Genomic DNA, 23,295 nt, shown 5'->3' on the forward strand with positions numbered 1-23,295 from the left:
GCCTTAATTGAAAGTAAAAAATTTATAAAAATATTGCAAAAATTTCTTGGTCACTCTAATTTGGAAAAAATGGTAACCCTAAGAGCCAAATTTTTGGTGCGTGTTAGTAACGCATCGAATATATGGAGTTTGACAAGCACACCATAGCCCTGGTCGGGAATGTCTCCGTTTTGGTCAATGTGGCGCTTTTTGACGAAAGAAGGGGAATCCCTCATAAAAAATACTTGCTACTTCGAGGGACACCTACACACTTAATCTGTTCGGTAAAATTTTACCGAAATCTAAACAGCAGAACGTTCGGTAAAAATTTTTATTGCACCAAACATTAATAATGATCTGTAAACGTCGATTGGCACCATCGAAATTTTTACCGAACGTTCAGCTGTTTGTGGTGCTTTTTGTTAAGTGTGTATGTTGCTATTTGATATTTGGGAATGTCGATCATAGATGGTGCTAGTGTTCAGGCTAATTGTGAGGTACGATAATTTTTGTTGATTTTTCTTTCAAGAGTTATGTCTGTTTGTCTGTGGTCATTCTATTTGAAATTCACGTGGCTTTCACGATGAGTTGATGTGAATATCAGATCCTCTCAAAGTGTTTTACCCATGGTTTTGCAATTGAATATGATTCATGTGTTATTCCAATGGAACTGTAGTGATTAGCACCAAGTGAATATCTATGTGATCTGCACATTGATCGCACGTGTATAGTTTTTTCGGTGTGGTATTAGCAAGGGTATTATTGTACCTTGCAGCAATTTTACGAGTCCTACGCAAATCCGTTTTTTAATAATAATGATCCTGTACTTACTAAATACACTGAAACTATGCTTGTCAAGCAAGGAGGAGTGCAGTGGGGAGGCAATAACGAAAAACTGATGGTTCAAATTGCTAAATTGCAAACATGTGTGGTAAACGCAGAAAATAACCACGCTAATAATTTTCGCGTGGGACTCCAAATAGGTGGAAACTCCGTAATAGTAAGTAGCGAAAAATCAGAAAACGACGTCAAACTACAAAAACAAACCGCGTCGGATAACAGAGCACAGAGAACAGACATAACACTCGTTTTTCCATTCATCGTACCGATTAAACCGTCATTTCAAATTTCGGCTTAGTTGGGAATGTCTCCGTTTTGGTTAAAGTGGATCTTTTTGGCGAAAGAAGGAGAATTCCCCATAAAAAATACTTACTACTTCGAGGGATACCCATGTTGCTATTTGATATTTGGGAATGTCTATCATAGATGGTGCTGGTGTTGAGGCTAAATGTGGGGTACGATAGTTTTTGTTGATTTTTCTTCCAAGAGTTATGTCTGTTTGTCCGTGGTTTAATGTGAAATGCAAATCTCTTGAAAAGAATCAATACAGAGCATGATAAAATCAATAGAAAATCACTTCAATTGTGAGTGTCTTGGACATCCTTGTTTATGTGCCATGTTTTAAAATTAGAACGTCATCCACATTATTCAAAATTGTGCGACTTAGTTTTTAAAATATATATTTATTTTAATAAATTACACAATATAAAACATATTTAGCAGCACCAGTTGTGCGCTCTCTGCAAAAGCTGCGTCCGAGTGGTAAATAATACAGCTCTAGGGGAATCTTTATTGCCTTTGACAGATTAACTGGTGCTGCCCTGTCCATGTAATCAGCTCTGTAATCTGAAAACAAATATTAAATTAATAATCTGAAATCCTGAAATCCACCAAAAATATGATGCGTGGAATCCACGTTGTACTCCCGACTTTTCTGGAGATTTTTAGGTGAATAAAAATTTGATTTATAGTAGCATAGGCCCCGCTTGATACTGCCTTACGAATTCTCTTGCTTTGAGGATAGACGACACAACAAAATCTGCGAGAGTACTTTGTAGGCGGCGTTGACCAGCGTATTACCGCGGTAATTACAGCAATCCAGCCAATCGCCCTTTTTGTAGATGGATCAGACCATGCCTTCCATCCACTCCTCCGGTAGTTTCTCCTCCTCCCAAACCATTGAAATTATCCAGTGAAGTGCCGATGCTACACCCAAAACTCGGGGAGAATATTTTGTTGTTTTTGAGCAATAATCTATTACTTTTTTCGTCTTATGACTGTACATTAGACGAAAATAGTAACAACCTAAAAGTAACAAGAAAAATGACAGCTACATCTATGTATGCGTCTCAGCAAAGAACCACACATTCGAAAATTGCGCTATATGTGTTAGTTAGAGATAAGTTCTTGTGGCTGTATGAATGTGATATTCGCTAATTACTCTATTCTTCACTTACTAATTTCGGCGCAAGCGTATGAGTACACTAGCACCAGAATCGAGCAGTTGTGATTTTAGTAACCTGTTCCCAATTTCCAAACCACTCTTCATGGATCCATTCGCAGACCGGCGTCACTTTTGTCCGTTTGCATCTTGATAGGGTATAATAACCAAAACCGTTTTTGTACTTGAGTTGATTTCTCTTATGAGAGAAAAGTTGATTGTTGATTGTTGATTGTTAATTGATTATACGAAATGCCCAAAAAGTTATATTTACATCATCAACAATATTGTTTTATCACATTGTTGAGCTGTATGTTTACCGTATTGCGACACTTTTATTATATAACAATATTCGTTTGCTAAAAATATTGACATTAATTATCGAACTCGGAAAATGTTTTATAAATTAAAGTGTATTTTATATTGACTTTATTCTGTTTCAGATCGAATATATATAAAAATATGTATAAGTTACAAAAAAATTATATGCAAGGGTTCATAATATGAAAAGGGTCCATAACTGGTAGACGAACCCCATAGTTGAAACCGGTTATATATTTGTCATGGCCTGAGCTGCTAGTATAGTTTAACTTTTGAAAATTGACTTTCGATTGTATAACAATTCATTTTTTGAGAGCGGATAAATGAAAATAAGCTCTACAGTTTTTGTTTTCTAAGCAAAAGAAATTCTAGAATTCAATAGGCGGTAGAAATAAAAGAGTTTGCTTTGCTTCTTCCATAAAGCTGACACAATAAAAACACAGCAAACAAAGCTTAATAGAACAATTTTTCGTTCACTCATTCAACTTTAGCTGTAAAAATAGACTGCAATTCAGTAAACAACTATGGGTTTCAAAATATCCGATAATGGATAATTACCTAGTTGCTTTTTGTCCAGAAATTCTGGCCGCGCAGTTTCACTTTTTCGTATTGGAATACGCAAACAAAGTTTACCAATACGCCTACACTTTACAAATGCAAACCAGGGAGCTGGCAGCCAGGCATGTTTTGCAGCTAACATCGAACATATTGAAAAGATGCGTTTAGACTGGACAATTTTTTGGCAACATGTCGAATGAAACAAGTGGAATGCGACATGTTGCTCAATGTTGTTTCTGTCGCCACTTGAACATTTGTGATACGTTGCCATGCATCTCATGGAAACTTCGAAGAACAGTTTGGAACAAGTTGCCAATCTAAACGCACCTTAAGTGTTTTAAAATGTGGTTCACGTTACTCTTTGTTATGTCCGATCTGATACTCCTGCCAGTACGGGTACCAAATAGTTGCTTAGATAGTTTGATGATTGCACAAATTGTAATTGTGTCATCATCTTTACAATAAAAAACAACAAACAGTACCGGATGATAGTTATCAGTCGCATTCGAATAAGGCCCGCGGTTGCTGTCATTTGTTGTAGAAAGGAATGGGGCTGCTAGTCCCCCGATGCAAACGGTAACGGTTAGCAAATTCAACATACAACGCACATTTACAATCAATGTTTTTGTATTGAGTGCTATCCAACAGTCATGCTATGAATGCAAATCAAAGCGCAGGCGCAAATAACAGATAGTTGGACTGTATAACGTATACAATATGCATTAGTGTATGTTATTATTCAGCCGACGACGAACGCTATTACTCTTTAAGTAACAAAGTTGTTAGCAAAAGAAGAATTTTTCGTTATTCCTTTTAAAGTAATAGTTTCAAGTTTTGGGTATAGCTGTTTATGGCCATTTTTGTAGAATTGTGCTGGGAGCCGGTCCTTTTGGCGGCTCTATTATTTTTCAGCTGACCGGGAGCCGGCAGGCGGTTGTCGTTTGTAGGAACTCCTAGGTTAACTTCCGTTGCGTCTTCTTCTGTTATATTACCGTTGAGATGCTTATCGAAGAACTGCTTCCACCTGTCGACCCCCTCTCGCTCGTCCTCATCCCTACACCTATCAGATTTAGGTGTGTAGCCCTTGCGAGTTTGGTTCACATTCTCGTTAAACTTGCACGTGAACGTTTGCCCGGAATAGTTGTTGCAGCTCCTCACGATCTCTGTCCTCCTTCTGGCGCTTTTTCCATTTTAGGATCGTGGTCAACTCATTCCGCGCTTGTCGATACTTGGCCAAAATCACCCTCGTGGATATGCTTAGATAATTTGTGCATGCTCTTTCAACCCTTAATCAATCGCTTGTTGATATTCTCCGTCAAACCTAGCCCCGCGGTTACGACCACATTGAACCGAGGAGGACGGCTTTGCTGCGAGGTATAAACCGTCGATAATTTTGAGCGCACATGTACTACTACTAGCTGATGATCGATGATATGATATCGATGTCGTCCGCAAATCCTGGGAGCATGTAAGATTTCGTGATGGTACCACCACCCCTTCCAATGAAATGTTGAACAGCAAATTTGATAGTCCGTCACCTTGCTCCAAACCATCTGAAGTCACAAACGAGTCCGATGTCTCACCCGCTATCCTGACGCTTGATTTTGAACTATCAAGGGAACCACGTATTTACCACGGCTGGTAAATGGCTTGGTAATGCGTACCATCGGTGCCTTGTGCACTGGGCATAAAATAGACCCCACAGTGGTTCACAGCCTCTTACCTAGCAACTCCTACCCCAACCTCCTCGTGGTACCAGCCGGGATACGAGCAACCTCGGGTGGAGATCGGGTAACCAACCCCGGTGGAAACCAAGGTCGTATGCTGACAGGGCAGGAGGGCTCCTTCGAGCTACGTTGGCCCTCCGGCGATACTGTGGGGTTGGTTGCGGGCTTTGCAAGCCTGAACCACTAAAAAAACCAAAGCAATGGACTCCGTAAGTAATAATAATAACTCTAATCGGAACAATCGGCAAAGACCCAGGCGACGAAAACGGACTAACGATTGGAAATTAGGAACATGGAACTGTCGGTCTCTAAATTTCCTCGGAAGTACCCACGTGCTTTCTAAAGAAGTGAAGAGCCGCAAGTTCGACATCGTAGCGCTGCAGGAGGTATGCTGGAAAGGAACGATGGTACGTACGTATAGAGATGGTCATACCATCTACCAGAGCTGCGGCAATACACACGAGCTGGGCACAGCTTTTATAGTGATGGGCGAGATGCAGAAGCGGGTGATCGGGTGGTGGCCGATCAACCCCCGAATGTGCAGATTAAGAATCAAGGGCCGATTCTTCAATATAAGCATAATTAACGTGCACAGCCCTCACCTCGGAAGTACCGATGATGACAAAGACGAATTCTACGCGCAGTTGGAGCGTGAATACGACCGCTGCCCAAGACATGATGTTAAAATTATCATCGGGGACTGTAATGCTCAGGTTGGTCAGGAGGAGGAATTCAAACCGGTGATTGGACGGTTCAGCGCTCACCCGCAAACGAACGAAAACGGCCTAAGACTTGTCGACTTCGCCGCCTCCAAGAACATGGCCATACGTAGTACCTTCTTCCAGCATAACCTCTACCATCGGTACACCTGGAGATCACCCAACCAGACAGAATCACAAATCGACCACGTTCTGATAGATGGTCGGCACTTTTCAGACATTATCGACGTCAGAACCTATCCGGGCGCTAATATTGATTCGGACCACTACCTAGTGATGGTAAGGATACGTCAAAAACTATCTGTTGTGAACAACATACGATACCGCCGCCCGCCACGGTATAATCTAGCGCGACTGAAGCAACCAGAGGTCGCCGAAAACTACGCGTTATCTCTCGAAACCGCGCTGCCGGAAGAGGGAGAGCTGGATGAAGCCCCTCTTGAAGACTGTTGGAATGCCGTGAAAACAGCCATTAACAGCGTAGCGGAGAACGTCCTAGGCAGTGTGGCACCGAATCGACGTAACGAATGGTTTGACGAGGAATGCCAGCAGATATTGGATGAGAAGAACGCAGCGCGGGTACAAATGCTGCGTAGAGCCACCCGTCAGAATGTGGAGCGATACAAACAGAAGCGGAGGCAGCAAACCCGACTCTTCAAGGAAAAGAAGCGCCACCAAGAGGAGAAGGAGTGCGAAGAACTCGAACAGCTGTACCGCTTTCACGACACACGGAAGTTCTATCAGAAACTCAACGGATCTCGCAAAGGCTTCGTGCCGCGGGCCGAAATGTGCAGAGATAAAGATGGAGGTATCTTGACTGATGACCGTGCGATGATCGAAAGGTGGAAGCAGCACTACGATGAACACCTGAATGGCGTGCAGGCGGAAGACCATGATAGCGGAGGAAGTGACCACATTGGTGCAGCAAGCGACGAAGATGTGCCACCCCCATCGATAAGGGAAGTTAAAGAAGCCATCCAGCGGCTGAAGAACAACAAAGCAGCGGGAAAGGATGGCATTGGAGCGGAACTTATTAAAATGGGCCCGGACAAGTTGGCCGGCTGTCTGCATCAATTGATTGTCAAGATTTGGGATACGGAACGACTACCGGAGGAGTGGAAAGACGGGGTTATCTGCCCTATCTACAAGAAAGGTGATAAGCTGGATTGTGAGAACTACCGAGCCATCACTATCCTGAATGCCGCCTACAAAGTGCTGTCCCAAGTCCTCTTTCATCGACTATCGCCAATAACCAATAGATTTGTGGGAAGTTACCAGGCCGGCTTCATGGAGGGTCGGTCTACAACAGACCAAATCTTCACCCTGCGGCAGATCCTCCAGAAGTGCCGCGAATTCCGAGTCCCCACGCACCACCTGTTCATCGATTTCAAAGACGCATATGATAGCGTAAACCGACAAGAGCTATGGAAAATTTTGGACAAAAACGGCTTTCCGGGTAAGCTTACTAGACTTATCATGGCTACGATGGATGGGATCCAGTGCTGTGTGAGAATCTCGGGTGGATTGTCGGACCCATTCGAATCTCGCAGGGGACTTCGACAAGGAGATGGTCTTTCCTGCCTGCTATTCAACATTGCGCTTGAAGGTGTTATAAGGCGAGCGGCGATCGAAATGCGGGGCACGATTTTCAATAAATCCAGTCAATTTATCTGCTTTGCTGACGACGTGGATGCTGTCGGCAGAACATTTGAGGCGGTGGAAGATCAGTACACCAGACTGAAACGCGAAGCAGAGAAGATTGGATTGCAGATAAATACGTCTAAAACGAAGTATATGCTGGCGGGCGGGACCGAGCGCGACAGGGCTCGCTTGGGCAGCACCGTGGTAATCGACGGGGATGAGTTCGAGGTAGTCGACGAGTTCGTATACCTTGGCTCGCTGGCAACAGAGGACAACAATACCAGCCGTGAGATTAAAAGACGTATTATCAGCGGAAGTCGGGCCTACTACGGACTCCACAAACACTTGCGGTCGAACAATCTGAGCCCCCGTACAAAGTGCACACTGTACAAAACGCTAATTAGACCGGTTGTCCTCTACGGGCACGAAACGTGGACATTGCTAGAAGAGGACCTACGAGCACTCGGAGTTTTCGAACGGCGGGTGCTAAGAACCATCTTTGGCGGAGTGCAAGAGAACGGTGTATGGAGGCGAAGAATGAACCACGAGCTCGCGCGTCTCTACGGCGAACCAAGTATTCAGAAAGTGGTTAAAGCTGGACGGATACGTTGGGCAGGACATGTTGCTAGAATGCCGGACAACTATCCTGCAAAAATGGTTTTCGCATCAAATCCGGTAGGAACAAGACGAAGAGGGGCACAGCGAGCGAGGTGGCAAGACCAGGTGGAGCGAGATCTGGCGAGCACTGAGTGCCCGCGGAACTGGAGATCAGTTGCCATGGACCGAAACAGATGGAGAAATTATACTGCGCAGGCCTTGTCATAAGACGTTAGGCCAATTAAGTAAGTAAGTAAGGGAACCACGTATCAGCCTAATCAGTTTTGTTGGAAACCCACGTTCAAGCATAATCCGCTGCAGCTCATTTTGTTTAATTGAATCGTACGCCGCCTTGAAGTCTATAAATAAATGGTGAGTTTGCAAGTCGAATTCCTGGAATTTATCGAGAATTTGTCGCAAGCTTTGGTCCGTCGTGGAGCGTTCCTGCAACGGCCTCAGTCTGAGAAACAAGATGTGGGGAAGCAAGCCTGTTTGCCTAAATGTTTGATTAACAAGTATTGAAATATTGATGGAATCTATTTAAGATATTGTTACGCATCTCGAGAGCAGACTAACAGGCAATTGACAAAAAGTGTGTAAAAAGGTTTTTATATAATTAATGTGATTAACCCCTCGAACAACAAACTAAAACATGATGTCACTGCCATGTAACTGTAACTCCAGCACAAAATAATTATGGTGAAGGTACATGCAGATTTTTTATGCGTTTGTAAACTGTTTCTGGAGGACACCACCGGCAGATTTTACAACAAAATAGCGATGACATTCTTCGAGTCTATTAGTCTATTCTCTATTATATTACTGTATAGGGTAAGACAAGCACACGTGATTGAGTCTATTCCGCTGTAATTCAGCCTTCTCCAAAAGAAGTTGGCTTCAGTTCGTCCGAATTAGCGCGTCTGCGTAAATTATTCGACTGTAGCTGAGAAGTCAATAAAAAACGTTACACAGCATAAGTAGTAAGTCATTTTATTTTACCAGAAATAATCAACCAAGCCGATACCAATATAATTTGAAAACATGCCCCACTGGTGTAAAATGAAAAATAAGTTCAAAGATTATTATCACTCCCGCGGGCTTTTCCCTACTCCAAATATTTGGCTCCGCATTTGAGCCGTATCAATAAACTAGATTGAATAAAAAAAGTTCAAAGATTTCTAAAATATATAAATTGGAAGGTATGTCCAAAGAAATTAATTAAAAAACAATGCGCCTCCATCGTGTTTAACTATGTGAGATTTTGTCTGTGAACGCAACATGCTTTATCAGCTGCAGTGGGTGATTGCGAGCTTTTTTATTTATCAGACCAGTGGCGTTGTTTGTGCTTTCGAAAGCTTCTTTTTTATTATTCACCATTCGTCGTGTGTAATGCCTGTGCTAACACTCAGCATAGTAATAGGACGAAACATTTATGTGTATACATATGACGAAAAAACCCAGTCCGACTCGGACTGCCGGCACATTTCAACATTTTCGCGAACATGGAACAACAGGCAGTCGCTTTGTAAGAGAGTGCTACACGATGTGGAAAACCGTGAGCACACGAAGACAGTCAATCGCACAGTAGGGCGAACGTAAGTTGTATTTGATCCAAAACGAAAGGATGTCGTTGAAAGCGTGATTATGTGTTCATAATACAGAACGATGAGGGATTGATTGTTTTCAATTACCATTCATCTAAGATTTTTCCTATTTTCAGAATTTTACTGGTACAATGATTCGTTTTGGAACTACAAAATTACGAAAAATAAATTCAAGAAACGTAAAACGTTTTTACTCGCTGTGGCGCCGCTTTACTAACGGGAGAGTGAAAATTACGATTCCAATACATGCTTCGCGCCTTGTTGCGATTCTGCTCTTCAATCTGGAGGATCGTCACTCCTATGTACTTTCCTCTATACATACAGGATCTGTCCGACGTGAAAAAGGCAACAGAATCACAGCACAGCAGCTGTTGTTGGCACGGTATCGTTAGAGCAGTTTCAGTTGAACTACCGTCGAGATCGAAAGCCTTTGGCTCCTTGCTGAGTTTCGGTTTTTCGTTTCAGTTTCCCTGAGTTTGTTATTGTGAATGGTACTTTTCAATCAGAGCGGCTCATATATGCATCAAGTGCTTTTTTCGAAATTTCATTGAAAAATAAATATCTTTCGTCGCGCAAATGGCTTCGTAGTGGTTTAACAACTATGCTGTACTTAGATAACAATTCCTATTGAATGTACTGCTGCCGTACAGGCTTAAGGTTACGCGCCCGCCAAATCCTGTATTACAATCAACAATAAAGTGCCGAAACTGCAGTCATTACAGAAAGTGCTTTTTGTGATTTTGGTAACCGGTAAATTATTATTTTTCAAACCACAGTATCGCATAAATCGACACGACGAAGCAAATTAAAACGGAAATCAACCCGTCATAAACGAGCAGTGAAGATGAGTTTTACGTCTCCAATTGAAGCAAAGAGCACGAAAATGTAACTTTTAAAAGCCAATCGAAACATCAAAAAGCTTTTCTCTGGATTATAAGCGGTAAACGATGTTTATTTTGCTAAAGGCGCAATGTTCCAAGTGACTGCTATCGTTGGTGGGAAAATCGCGACGGTAAATGCTAATTACGGTAACACGGCTACTATGCAACTGTTGAAGAATTAAGAACGGCGGGTGAAAATGTGAATTGGGCTCGAGTTTCTCTTTAATAAGATTAGCAATGTGATGAAATAGAGGTGTTAACTGCAAAGGTGAAAGTTCAACGGCAGCAATATATGTGCTCAAATGTATCCAGTAGGTAATAAATAGTTTGTGAAACAGCAACTCAATAGTACAATATACGCGTGCTGTACTCAACATCTGCAAAAAAGGAGGGCTTCCAGAGCGTGACAAACCAACATCAACGGGATATATTTTTGCTTTAGGTAGGTTTTGACCGATATATTCGTATATTTTTATCGCAATTATCATTATGATTCTGGTTACCGTCGGCTAATCGATTGCAAGTTAAGATACGATTATGCATGAACGGTTTTTATTTCATTTAATTCTGGGCAAGATTTAGCACTACTTTATATTAGAAAGTTTACCATTGTTTCTAGACTTTGCAACCGATTGTCATTATGCAAGATCTGTTTTTGTCGTGAAGAGCGGAATTGAAACATACCTTGAAACTGAAATTTCCACCACTGAAAGATTCCAAACAAAAAAAAAAAAAGAAAAAAAATATTTTAAAATTTTCCTATGATTTAGAACGCGAAAGTCATTATTGCTGACCACGTGTATCTTTACCGTAGCTTGATAAAATTGAAATATATAAGAAGCCTCCGGTTTAGCGACTCTGCCATAAATATCACGAAAGTGGTAAGGGATAGGGTACCTATTAACTAGTCAAAATTCATTTCAAGTGATTGATGCGATATAATAGTTTGCAAAAAAAAATCTAGAATAAAACTAACATTTTACAAAAAAAAAAACTGTTTTTTAAAAACCTAAGAAATATTTATCCAATAAATCCCAAAACAAGTAACAGTTTCACAATCAAATACTTTTTTGAGTTTTGTTTTTAACAATAAATGTTTGTATGCAAAATCTAATTGCAATTGCCGGAAACTTAATAAGAATTAATCTGCCGAAAACGAAAAAGCATTCCATCATCAAGAATCACAAAAAGTATCGTTTTTCTCTCAGCTACAAATAGATTTGGTTTCTTTCTTAGGTATTTGTTTTTTTCTCTAACCCATAGTCAGCTGAGGAGGAATCCGAAAATAACTTCATTATCAGTGCTGCTGTTTGGAAAAGAAAATCAAATAAAAGCTGTTACCTAGTAATAGCATCTACAAAAACGTGTGCGTGGATATACCTACCAATGCCAATGCGTGTGCCAATGTCTCATTTGCTGACCTGGTAAGCCATAAACTGTATGTGACATGGGTTGCCATTTAGCAGCTTTTGTTAGGCTTTGTTATCATGCTGGGATTGAAATTAATTCGGCACAGCACATGGCTATTCGATTTCCGAAAGGCGTTGCTGCGGTTACTAAATGGAACAGAAAGAAATATTTAGTGGTTTTCATTATATCAGAACATGTAACGGTTTTGTTTTTTTGTGCTTTCTGTGAACTATCCAAAGATCTCGGATTGACATAATTAGTATACCCTTTGGAAGGCTCACGTTCAACACACAAAACTGAACAATAAAATTAAGCAAATCTTTGTTACGGAAAATTAATACCTATTTTTACATCGAGAAAACTTTTACCCAACTGAACAGGTTGTAATTTTATTTCTTTGAGTCCGATTTTCGTAAATTTTTTTGAAAGAGTGTACTATATGGTAACGTTTTGACATCATTAATTTATTAAACTTGCCCTCCCAGTTAGCACCGGGGTACAATGCTGCTCTAACAAGCCAGTCGTCGTAGGTTCAAATCTCAACTGGGCAGTGCCGCTATTGAGTCAATAGGATCTTTACACCAGCCCCGTAGTTTTCCTTTACTCTAATAGGCGGCAGCGAAGTCTGTCGATAAAGAAGGGTCAAGGACGTTTATACCCATCGTTTTACTTTGCAATTTATTAAACTTCTTCTCACAACCCAAATGTGCTCACGTCTGCTTTCACACCTTTTATCCTGTTTTGAGCATTGGTATGGCCGATATGTAAAGACACTTTTTAACAAAAACATTCCATCTAGAAGACTGATCATCTGTTGAGCTACGGTAAAGATGCACGTGGTCAGCAATAATGACTTTTGTGTTCTACAACACTGATCATTTTTCTGGATCCTTTCGGGGCTTTCGACGAGCTGATTATAACGGGATCAGATTCGCTATTTCTCGCATTGACTGGCAGACACTACACTCTGCTTCATGTTTCGACGACGCCGTCGAATATTTTCGGCGAATATTTTAATCTTGAACGTGATAACTAATTTGTACCCGGCGCCCATCTGCCGCCAAGGTCTCCTTGGTCGAACGATCACCTACACAGACTAAAACGCAGACAGATTAAAACGACTCACTTTACAAAACAGGAAGTAATGACTACAAGAAACTCAACCGATATGTTCTTCGTACAGGAGAGCAGGAATCAAAAGCGATTTTGGAATTTCGTAAATTGCAAGAAGAAAGAAGCTAGTCTGCCAGTGCAGTGTTAGTTCATCTTGAGGAACAAGTTACCAACCCTGAATTAGAGAATTTGCGATCTTTTTGTTCAATACTTTATGAATTAGTTCAACGAATGCTGTGCCTTACCTGATTAAGTCGCTATTGCTATCAACGAGTTCCGCCCGTTTCACATTATTGAAAACTTCGTCATGTCTGCACTCCAAAAGTTAAAGCCTTCGATGCTGCTGGCCCAGATGGCATTTCAGCGTCATCCTACGATATTATTTTACAAGTCACTGCAAGAGAGCAAATTTCCTGAACTGTGGAAATGCTCATTTACGTTGCCTGGTCACAAGAAAAGTGACAAGCGAGACGTTCGGAATTACAGAGGCATCACCTCCTTATGCTACTGTTCACAAGTTTTAGAGATTATTGTCAATGAGGAACTTTTCTGCTCATCTAAGAATTGCATTTCAACTGCTCAGCATGGATACTATCCAAATTTGCATCACTCTACGTTCGCACAATGGACAACGGTGGACAAGTTGATGCTGTTTCTGATCAACAAGGCAGCATTTGATCGAGTGGATCGCGAAATTCTGTGAAGCAAATTAGAGCAAACTTCAGGTTATTAGCGTCCGGCCTATAGAGCCTTAATCACCTATAAACCGCTCGCTTTGCATTTGGATCGGTGCTTCTTACTCTGAAGTGTTTACGAATGTTTCGGGCATCCCCCAGGGGAATAATCTTGGACCGTCTTTGTTCTCGCTATTTATTAACGAACTATCTTACTGTCTTTTTGATGCCACCTGTTTTACGCCGACGACGTCAAGATATGCAACATCATCAACAGTACTAATGATTGCGACTACTTGCAACTATGTACATCTATGGATCGTATGCAGAGTTGGTGCTCCCGGCAATTCTTGACACTTAGCATCAACAAATGCAATGTGAAAACCTTTCATCACAGACAGAAAACACCATGTTTGCTTATTCTATTGCTGGACACATACTTGAGTGGGTTTACCAAATTGGAGATTCAGGAGTTGCACTTGACTGCGAGCTGATTTTCAAACCCCTACAACGATATTCTGACGAAAGCTCACAGGCAGTTAGGCTTTATATTCAAAATCTCCAAAGTCTTTCGCGACCCGCTCATGCGGAAGTTCATGCGAGCATTATATTGCTCGCTAGTTCACTCAGTTCTTGAGTTTGGTAGCGTGTTATGGTGCCCATACCAAGCGTGTTAGATTGCTAGATTCGAGAGAGTACACAAAAGGTTTATCCGCTGCCACGGCGTGACGCTACCAACCTGAACCTGCCTTTCTATACTAATCGCTGCAGGCTGCAGCTTCTTGGAATTGATACCCTAAAACGGAGAAGATCCATTGCACAAGCTCTCTTTGCTGCTAAGATCATAGCTTCGGAAGTCGATTCGCCCGGCATCTTTACTTTTATGCTTCTGGGAGAGTTATAGGGTACCGGAGAGTATCTTCAGCATGCTACTAAACTCAGCCTACATTCTCTTTCTTTTGCTACGCTTTTTCAAATAAAAACTTTGCCGTTATATAACAATACTGAAACGAATATAGCATTCATAGACTATAATGTGTTATAGCTATTTTCATACAAATGTAAGTAATTTGCTAATTTTTATACAATAAACATCAAAACTACTGTTTCTCCACCAGCACGTAATTAGACCGAAAAAATAGAAGCAATTGCCTTACGTGTATCCGCTCTTAATGATGGTTTGGAAAACACACAATTTAGTTCAAACTTACTTATTCTAGAAATTAAATAGCACTGAACAATTCTACTTATTATTATCACGGAGGAATACAAAAATTCCTCCTTCTCTCCTGATATGCAAATATAAACCAATTTTCATTCACTAGAAATTTGCAGCATTTTGTTTTTAATTTCAGCCTAAAATTTACACTACTACAAATATGCGAGGCAAATGCGCCTGGAACACTTCTAGTCAAACTTGCTTTTTCCTCACTTATTGTGCAAACAGTGCACCTGTTTTTGTTCAATACAAGGAGCAGAACTGCTGCCACAAATGAGCAATCCATCCACGCAACATTGAAAAATATTAGGTTAATTAAACTAACTAAGTCTACGGAAAAAGCAAGAAGTATAACAAAGATGAGAAGCAATATTTTGAAGCTAAGCACTTAAAAATGTATATATTGCAAGAAACACTGCAATGTATATATTGTGAGAAATTGTGAATTTAGTCAGAAAAAGTGTATCATCATTTTGTTGCTCAGTTCACTCCTCAATGAGTAGATAGAATATCAATGTGCAGGTTGCTGAGCAAACGCAGTCAGTAAAAACGAGAAAAGTTAAAACAAAACGGAGCACAATAGGCCGTATGAATAAAAGAGTTAGAGCAAATGTTCGATTTAAAAGGGAAAAGCAAAGTAAACTGTTTTATTCATACGGCCTAATAATTCACGACTGAGTAACAGTAGAGTGTGAATTTTTCTCTTCTCTTTTTCATTCTGAGGAGGAATCATCCCAGCTTCTAGTATATTGAAATAGCTAGTTTTTGAGTGACAACCACTTGCTTCTGGCGCTAGTGTATGTGGACGATTTAATGTACACTAGCGCCAGAAGCAAGCTGTTGTCACTGCAAAACTAGTTATCTTCATTGACCCGGTATGTAGGCAATACCGACACGTAAACCATCTGACTCCCTTTTGATCATTTGTTGAAATACAGCAATCCACCTAATCGGCCCTTGGGGGGAGTTGTTTGCTCATCGCAATTTTCCAGGTTTCTTCAAATAGGTATAGATGGTTTTTGGTAGACGATAAGCCTTTAATAAGCCCCAACAATATGCTAGTAATTAGCTTTATTGTTAATCGCACAACTAAAAAATTATGAGAGGCGCCCGCGCAGTACCAACCACTGAGTTATTCTGGGGATTGTTTAATTACACGTTCTATTTTATATTCAAATATATCTTTTTTGTTCTTTGTTTATTTTCGTTTTTTCATTAGTTTAGATGAGTCCATTATCAGGGGGCTCGTACTTAGAGCTTTTTAGTGTGGGGTAGTGGTGGGATATTTAAAAAAAATATTTTTCTCGATAAAAAGAAAAATAGAAGAGCAGCATTATGTTTTAAATATATTTGCTAATAAAAATAGTCAAATGGAATAGTGTTTTAATGCTGTGAAAATGAGCCAAAAAACAGTGGAAAATAATGGGACAAAACACACAAAATGGAGTTGAAGTTTTTCATGAAGTATTATTTTTTATGAAAGTAGACAGATTAAATAACCATATTTCAAAATTTCAGAGCACTGGGAATGATGCAGCCTTTTGGAGAATTTTTTGAATCTGAGGTTTGTGTGAAAACTTTTTCATTCAACGGAAGTTTTGAAAAACTGTTTTTAATCGTATCCTGTTAGGTATTTGCATACAAAGAAAACGTGATTTAGTTTTGAAATGGATATAGATTAGCATCTTATTTTGCAGATTGCCAAAAATCAAGTGCACTCTAAAATATATTTACTTAAATTACTACTTTGCATTACTACTACTTAAATTTACTACTTTGCATTTTTAAAGTTGAGTATCTTTTTTGGGAACGGAAGGTAATCGTATTTTTTTCATATTTCATGTAAAATTTAGTCTACTTTCCAAAAACCATATCCGCATTTTGCGCAGATTTACGCAAAGGCTCCAAATTTTGAATTTTATTTAACCATGTGTTTTAAGGGAATTTTGCTTTGTAATTACTTGTTTCAATACTATTATAGATATTTTTTAAATAAATCCTTGAGCATTTAGCAGCTAAAGGTTAATACCAGATCAGCAGAAACATAGTGATTCGACGACATTTCAATTTTAGTGAATAAACATGATTATTCGTTAGAGAAAGCGCTATTCTTAAAATTCGAATTTATTTTCAAATATGGGTCAACGTTATGGGTTACTGTGTGTTAGATGGTCATTACTACTTCTCTTAATTATCCCAATGCAAAAAAAAACATAAAATAAAAATAATAGTTCAAGTAGTTATTAAACTTTTCTTAGACAATTATTTTAGAGACACCCTAATTAATGATTTTTGAAATAATCGAAAACTTTCAGTTTTAGTAGTAAATTTGGTTCACAGCTATAAAAAAAATATGTATTGGCCCTTTTATGACTATTTAGATTACTGTGATAATCATTTAATGAAACATTCCACATTTTGCACTGTTCATCTGACAGTGGCTTTTAATTTAATCAACTTATGAGTTTTACTTCTTTTTCCTTCTTGGCCATCTTTTCCACTTCATCTTTCTTGAGCGAAATCCTGTGCGAGATTCGACTGTGATAATCGTGTAAATCGGGGTAGTCTAAATAGGGGCAAATGTTGCAATAAGTTTCATGCTACTTTACCAACTTAGTTAGTTTTGTCTCAGTTTTGTTCTGACTGGCGCCACTGTGGAACGGTATGCTTTCTGTTACCGCTACATTACATGTTTTTATAAGAAGACTATCGTGATTCTGTGTCTTTGTTTTTTTCATTAAGATATGATATTGTCAGATTAATTTTATACAATAGTTAGCTCATCTTTAACTTAAGGCAAAGTTACCGGTCTTTTTGATGGAATGTTTTTGATGAAATCAAATTTCTAGTTGTTCTATAGTTTTATATACAGGGTGAGTAGTAATAACTGTCAGTAGAGGTAAATGATCACAAAAATAAGACGCTTGCATAACTTTAAATTTTGAGTGTGTTTCGTATGAAGTACATCTGTAACAAAGAAAAACAAAGCAAAGCAAAGCGTTTTCCGGGGTAAGTGTGTTCTTACGTTAAGCAAAAGGAGTCCAAAGCGTGGGTGCTACATTCCGTTATCGAAACTTGAGACTTCTATTTTGTATATGACAGACTTCGCAGCCAACTGTTTCAGTAAATACAGGATAATTGCGGGGCAAGGTGCTACGGTCCTACTAAGTGCAACAACCTCTCTCAGCCGAGATTCGAAATTTCGGACATACGACGACTGGCTCGTTAGAATAGCATCGTACTTCGAGGCCAACTGGGAGGCAAATCTATAACATTCAAACCTTTCTCCCTTTGGTTTAATTGCCAGTCGCAATCGTTGTTGAAAAGCGTTACAGCGGGCATACACGCTATTTTGAGACATTTCTTCACAAATCTTCTCTAAATATTGCTTCAATGTATCCACAGTCCATCCTTCTCTCGGTGTTCTCTCGTTTACCTAACATGTAACCACAGAACAGAAGGGGAAGTAGAAATACAAACACTTACATGCTACATTCTGGCGGTGACGAGTCACATTTTTCCACGAAAACACACGAACGCATACTAATGCACACAAAAGCATGTGAAAGCTGCTATGCGATTGGCAGCGAGCGTTCTGCTTATATTGTTGTTATTCGCTTCTATACGAAAACCTTCCCAAAGAAAAATAAAAACAAAAAAGACTCTGTCACCAGTTTTGATCGCCGAACCGTTCGGACTTCCACTTCTGTTCTGTGATGTAACTCATGCATAGAATCTGGAAAATCGTCCATACACCAAACCTGTGTAGCTTTCGCCTGATGAGACGGTGCACAATCTTGTTGGAAGCAGTATGATGCATTTTTGTAGCGTTTTTGACGGTGGGGAGCATATAGTTCTTCAAACATTATCGATGCATTTAGTGTTGATTTAAACAACGGGTTCAAAGAACAGCAATAGAACCTTCAAATGTTTGAGAAACATCCCTATAGCATCACTCTGGAAACTCTGAACCAGGTTGTCCCGAGGAATATGAGAAAAATGTGCCGCATATATCCAATCATTTTGTTTGTTGATTGAGGTGATCCTGCAGTAGGAACATTTTTTCGTCCGAAAACAGAATTTCACAGCCACCGTACCGCTTGAGCCTCTACTGGTTAGTTTTGATTACTTTACACCACTTTACACAACCATAAATAAGGTTGAAATCACATTTTTATGCTTCGTCTGTTTAAAATAGAAACATGAACTTGCAAATTTTTTAAGTTTTGTGTAAACTAGAAGATTATTTAAACTGTATGAACCACAAGAATTATAAAACTATCCCCTTGGAATACGAGAAGCTTAACCAAATCGGATATATTTGTCATATTTTCAATTCACCTAAAATGACCTGCCTTTGAAGTAAGCAATACTAGTATCAGTAAAAATTCTTGCGACGACAAGACATCCTCGACTGTTGACTCTATTAATAGTAAACCGTATCATATTTCTCGCTTTTTTGAAAATGGTGACGGAAGTTCCCTGTTGCTAGGGGTACATGAAAACGACTGGCGATATATGTTTTAATTATTGCCGTTTGTTCGTAAAGATATTCTCCACCTTATCGGTATCGGTTTTTAAACGATTCGTTTTGATATGTTTGTTTGTTCGGCATGACAGCATGCTATTTCGCCGATCGTTAACGTAAAACGGCAACCTGAAAGCTTTGCATAATCACTTTATTGTGTCTGAGTTACAAATAGGCAAACAACCGACCATAGCAACATTTTACACAGTATACATACAACATTCAAGTGTTTACTTACCCAGGAAGTCCCTCCAGATAGTAACAGATTTCGTACTGACAAAGAAGTATCATAACTAATTTTTACCACTTAAGTCTCGAGAGAAAGATTTATTGGACGATAATACATGATAGTTTGAGGCATGTATAGGTAATAAAGTAGGAACAAAATAAGCTAATTTTAACTGGAGTTTCACTTTTAATAGAATCTATTTCTGATGGGCGTTATATACAGATATGATATGATACGCGCACCATTTGTGAAAACTTTTCAGAATTCCTAATACCCATCCATTTACTTCGAAACATTCAGGTTTAACGACGCGTACTTATGTACCTATGTAACACGTAAAAACTTGTTCAGCGGAAGGGCTGAAATACAAAACTTGAACTTTATACGTTTGAAATAGTGCACCGGTCTATGAAAAAAGTCCCTCTGCTTTGATGTGATAATTGTTCACATTCACGGAAATAAAATTTAACTTTGCGTTACGATTTTAGTCACGTGCATTCAACAACAGTTTCCCGTTCGTGTAACACGGGGTGTCGATTACGTGGAAAACCATGAAAAACCTGGCAATGCAATGCAAGGGAATTTCGTTTCAACCTGGAAATGCCAGGGAATTTTATTTTCACTGGATAATCAGCGCAACAGAAAAAATAACTTTATGATTAAAATGATAATTTTAAACAAATAATAGTTAGATAGTCAGTTTATTTGATTATGTATGTTTGTATGTATGTATGTAAGTATGTATGTATGTATGTATGTATGTATGTATGTATGCATGTATGTATGTATGTATGTATTTATGTATGTATGTATGTATGTATGTATGGGGAATACCAGCTATCGCAGCAGAACAACCGTTCATAGCAATGGGCCTATCTGACAAGGGGAATTCATTCATGTACAAACATAACCATTGGACATGCTTACTAGCTCCTGTATGAAGGGCCAAAAGGGAATCGGTCGGCCAGCAACATACCAGAAAAATGCAACGAGTGAGGTACGAAAGCAAACGATGCTAAATGGCCGTACGAAATGACACTATGTAAGCACCAGTTATATGAGACTAGCCTGGATATTCGAAAATTTTCTCGTAAAGGCAGTTTTACGAAAATAAAGACATAAAATATAATGGTAATGGTTCTCATAAACAGCCCTAATTTGTTGTGAGATTTACGGTGGCTCGAAACTGAAAACTTGAATTTATTATACCCGAAAATAAAAATCAGGCATAATGAAACGAGCCAATGTAATTTCTAAGTTGATAAGCATTTCCTCTTACCAACGCTAATATGTAGAGATATAGCGCCCTACACGCTTGTTAGTTAGTTTATTTGATTATTGCAAAAACTTAATTTTCAATTGCTTAAAACGAATTGTAATAACAAATACATAAAATTTACATTTTTATGAGAATTCCGATTCAAAACAGTTCGGTGAGCATTCGTAACACTAATTCTGATCAGAATTAGTCAGACCGCACTGCAGAATGGACATGACTATAGGGATTTACTCTAATCAGGATTGTTATGTAGTATTTCAACTGAATCAAAATTTAGCATACTTGTTTAATTTGATGAGAACCTTTTCTGAACGATCCTACATGCAAAATGTGATGGCGACTTTTCTAGGTTTGATTTCAATTCCTCCAAAGCAACAAAAATTTACAGCTGAAAATATATGTTTTCAGACCGTAAAATCTCTAATAATAAAATTTGACACAATTTCTGCTGTTGCATACAGAAATGTTGACGGGCATATTTTTGTCCGAGGGACAACGACTTTTCCACGATAACTTAACGTTACGTCTCTCTTACGTAGTACCAATTAAATGAACTGTTTGGTTGATTTACGGTTTGCTATTTCGGCATAGATTTCGGTTCGCGCGGCGCCTGCATACTTACTTAGCCGGACTGACAAACGATTTGTTTGATTAACATCCACTCATAGGATATTTGCGTTGAGAAACGAGCATGTTCCAGTCTGCGACGATATGACTTACTGGTGTCGTCTATTGGTTTCATGTTGCGATACCAATTTACGGTTTCATTCCTTGAAGGTATAACGTTCATTTTATTCTACTTCTGGTAACATGTGTTTGAGTTTAACAGACATAGTTTCTTTGTGACGTATTCTAGTTTAACTCATTTTATACACGATCAAGAAAAAAATTTTTTTTTTTCGAATTTCAATGGCAGATTTTTTCTTTGCTTTGCTGAGAATAATGTAAGATTACATGCAATAAGTCCAGCAACGAGTTGAAGGAGCAAATGGAATGGTAATCGAACGAATTTGACACCGAAAAATAGAACTTTGTTTGTTTGAGACCCTTTGAAATCTCCGGTGAGAAGTTTGGTTAACCCTGAAGTACCCAAAAAAGGATTTTTTTAAAGTTTCCTTTCAAAACTATCACGAAAAACACGGCACACGTAATCAATCCCCTTGACTGAGCTGGATCGGTATTTTCCTTTCATATATACAGAATAATTTTATGGCTTGTTAATTCCATTTTAACTTTTTATGTTTGCTTTCTGTTAGCCGATGTTGTGGAAAATTGGAGCGACGTCAAGTCAGACGACATGGTGTATTGCGTTCGAAGGAAAAAGAGGAGAAAAAAACCATAACGACAATTACCGCGGTCAGGGTTTGACCGCGAGCGATTCTCGAACCCGATGAAAACATGTTTGGAAAAGGAAACCGGGACGTGATTTGTGCGCTGTGTGACCGTATTGGTTCGAACCGAACGAGTGTAAAATTAATATAAGATAAACTCACCCACTTGCTTCGGAAAGAAAACGTTTCTGGCAAACCGGTGCCAAACACAACGAAGCCATATGTTTCTGGTTAAGTGGAAAACTGATAGTAAATGACACCGCGGTGGTTGTTCGCTGTAATTGTTTGCTTTGACAAACGTCAAATAGCTTCAAAAAACTGGTCTTTTTACCTCAATGCGTTGTCAAACTTGCAGTTTTAGGAAAACCGAAAAATATTTAAACACTGGCGGTTTTTATTGTGACATTCCGATTTCAGCGCATCTTGTCGAGCAAACTGTGAGCGATTAACCAGACGAATTGTTTACGGTGCAATGAATCTCCTCCGCAGTTTTGCAGGTTATATGCTAGTACATATGGTTTTTCTCGGACCATCGAAAGTTTGTTTAGCTTAGATCGGAATGAATCCCATCCTACATCCGAGCTGTGGTCGATTTATTGTGTCTCGAAGTTTGCTGCAAAGGACAGCTCTATGAACGCACATACAGACCCACATTTCGCGTTTCTTGGGTCGGGGCATAACAATCCAGTCAAGCGCTGGTTTGGGTGGGAAGCAAGGACAATTGCACGCCGCGTTAATAAAACACGTAACGAGTAAGATTTGTTGGATAGAGAACAGATGAGTTGACGGAAAATCTGCTGTGAGGCTGTATAAGTATGCTTATTTTATGGCTGACAAACAGTTTCCGTCGAGCAAACGGGTTCTGTTACACAATACGCCTACCCAGAAAACGAAGTAGGATTACGGGTTTTATTGTGTTTTTCAGACCAAAAGTAACAAGTTTGCTTTTTGTTCTTATTTCATTCGGTAAAGTATTCTTACAATATAGGGTAATTGTACACTAAAAACTCATTTTCGTAACATCTTGTGAATTTCAAATAGTTTTAGAGCTAGTTGTGGGTACATGAAATCACACATGAATACATCATTCTAAAATAATGGAGACGCATGTTCAATTATGAGTTCGTGTTAGAGTTAAAAATTTCAACTTGAACAAAATACGACACGTTCAAGTTCACGTTCACGTACCCTTTTATGACATAAA

The 23,295-nt window shown here is 39.3% G+C and overlaps 1 protein-coding gene across 1 annotated transcript in view; it reads left to right on the forward strand.

Moving 5' to 3' along the window:
• The first annotated feature begins 10,669 nt into the window (after positions 1 to 10,669).
• Positions 10,670 to 23,295, forward strand: part of LOC128740292 (serine/threonine-protein kinase meng-po) — a 51,727-nt gene continuing 39,101 nt past the window's right edge. Inside the window, exon 1 of the mRNA XM_053835830.1 lies at positions 10,670 to 10,750. The gene's annotated coding sequence lies outside the window, so the exon portion shown is untranslated. The remainder of the gene's footprint in view (positions 10,751 to 23,295) is intronic.

The sequence above is a fragment of the Sabethes cyaneus genome, chromosome 3 (genome assembly GCF_943734655.1).
Source record: "Sabethes cyaneus chromosome 3, idSabCyanKW18_F2, whole genome shotgun sequence".
Classification (NCBI taxonomy): Eukaryota; Metazoa; Arthropoda; class Insecta; order Diptera; family Culicidae; genus Sabethes; species Sabethes cyaneus.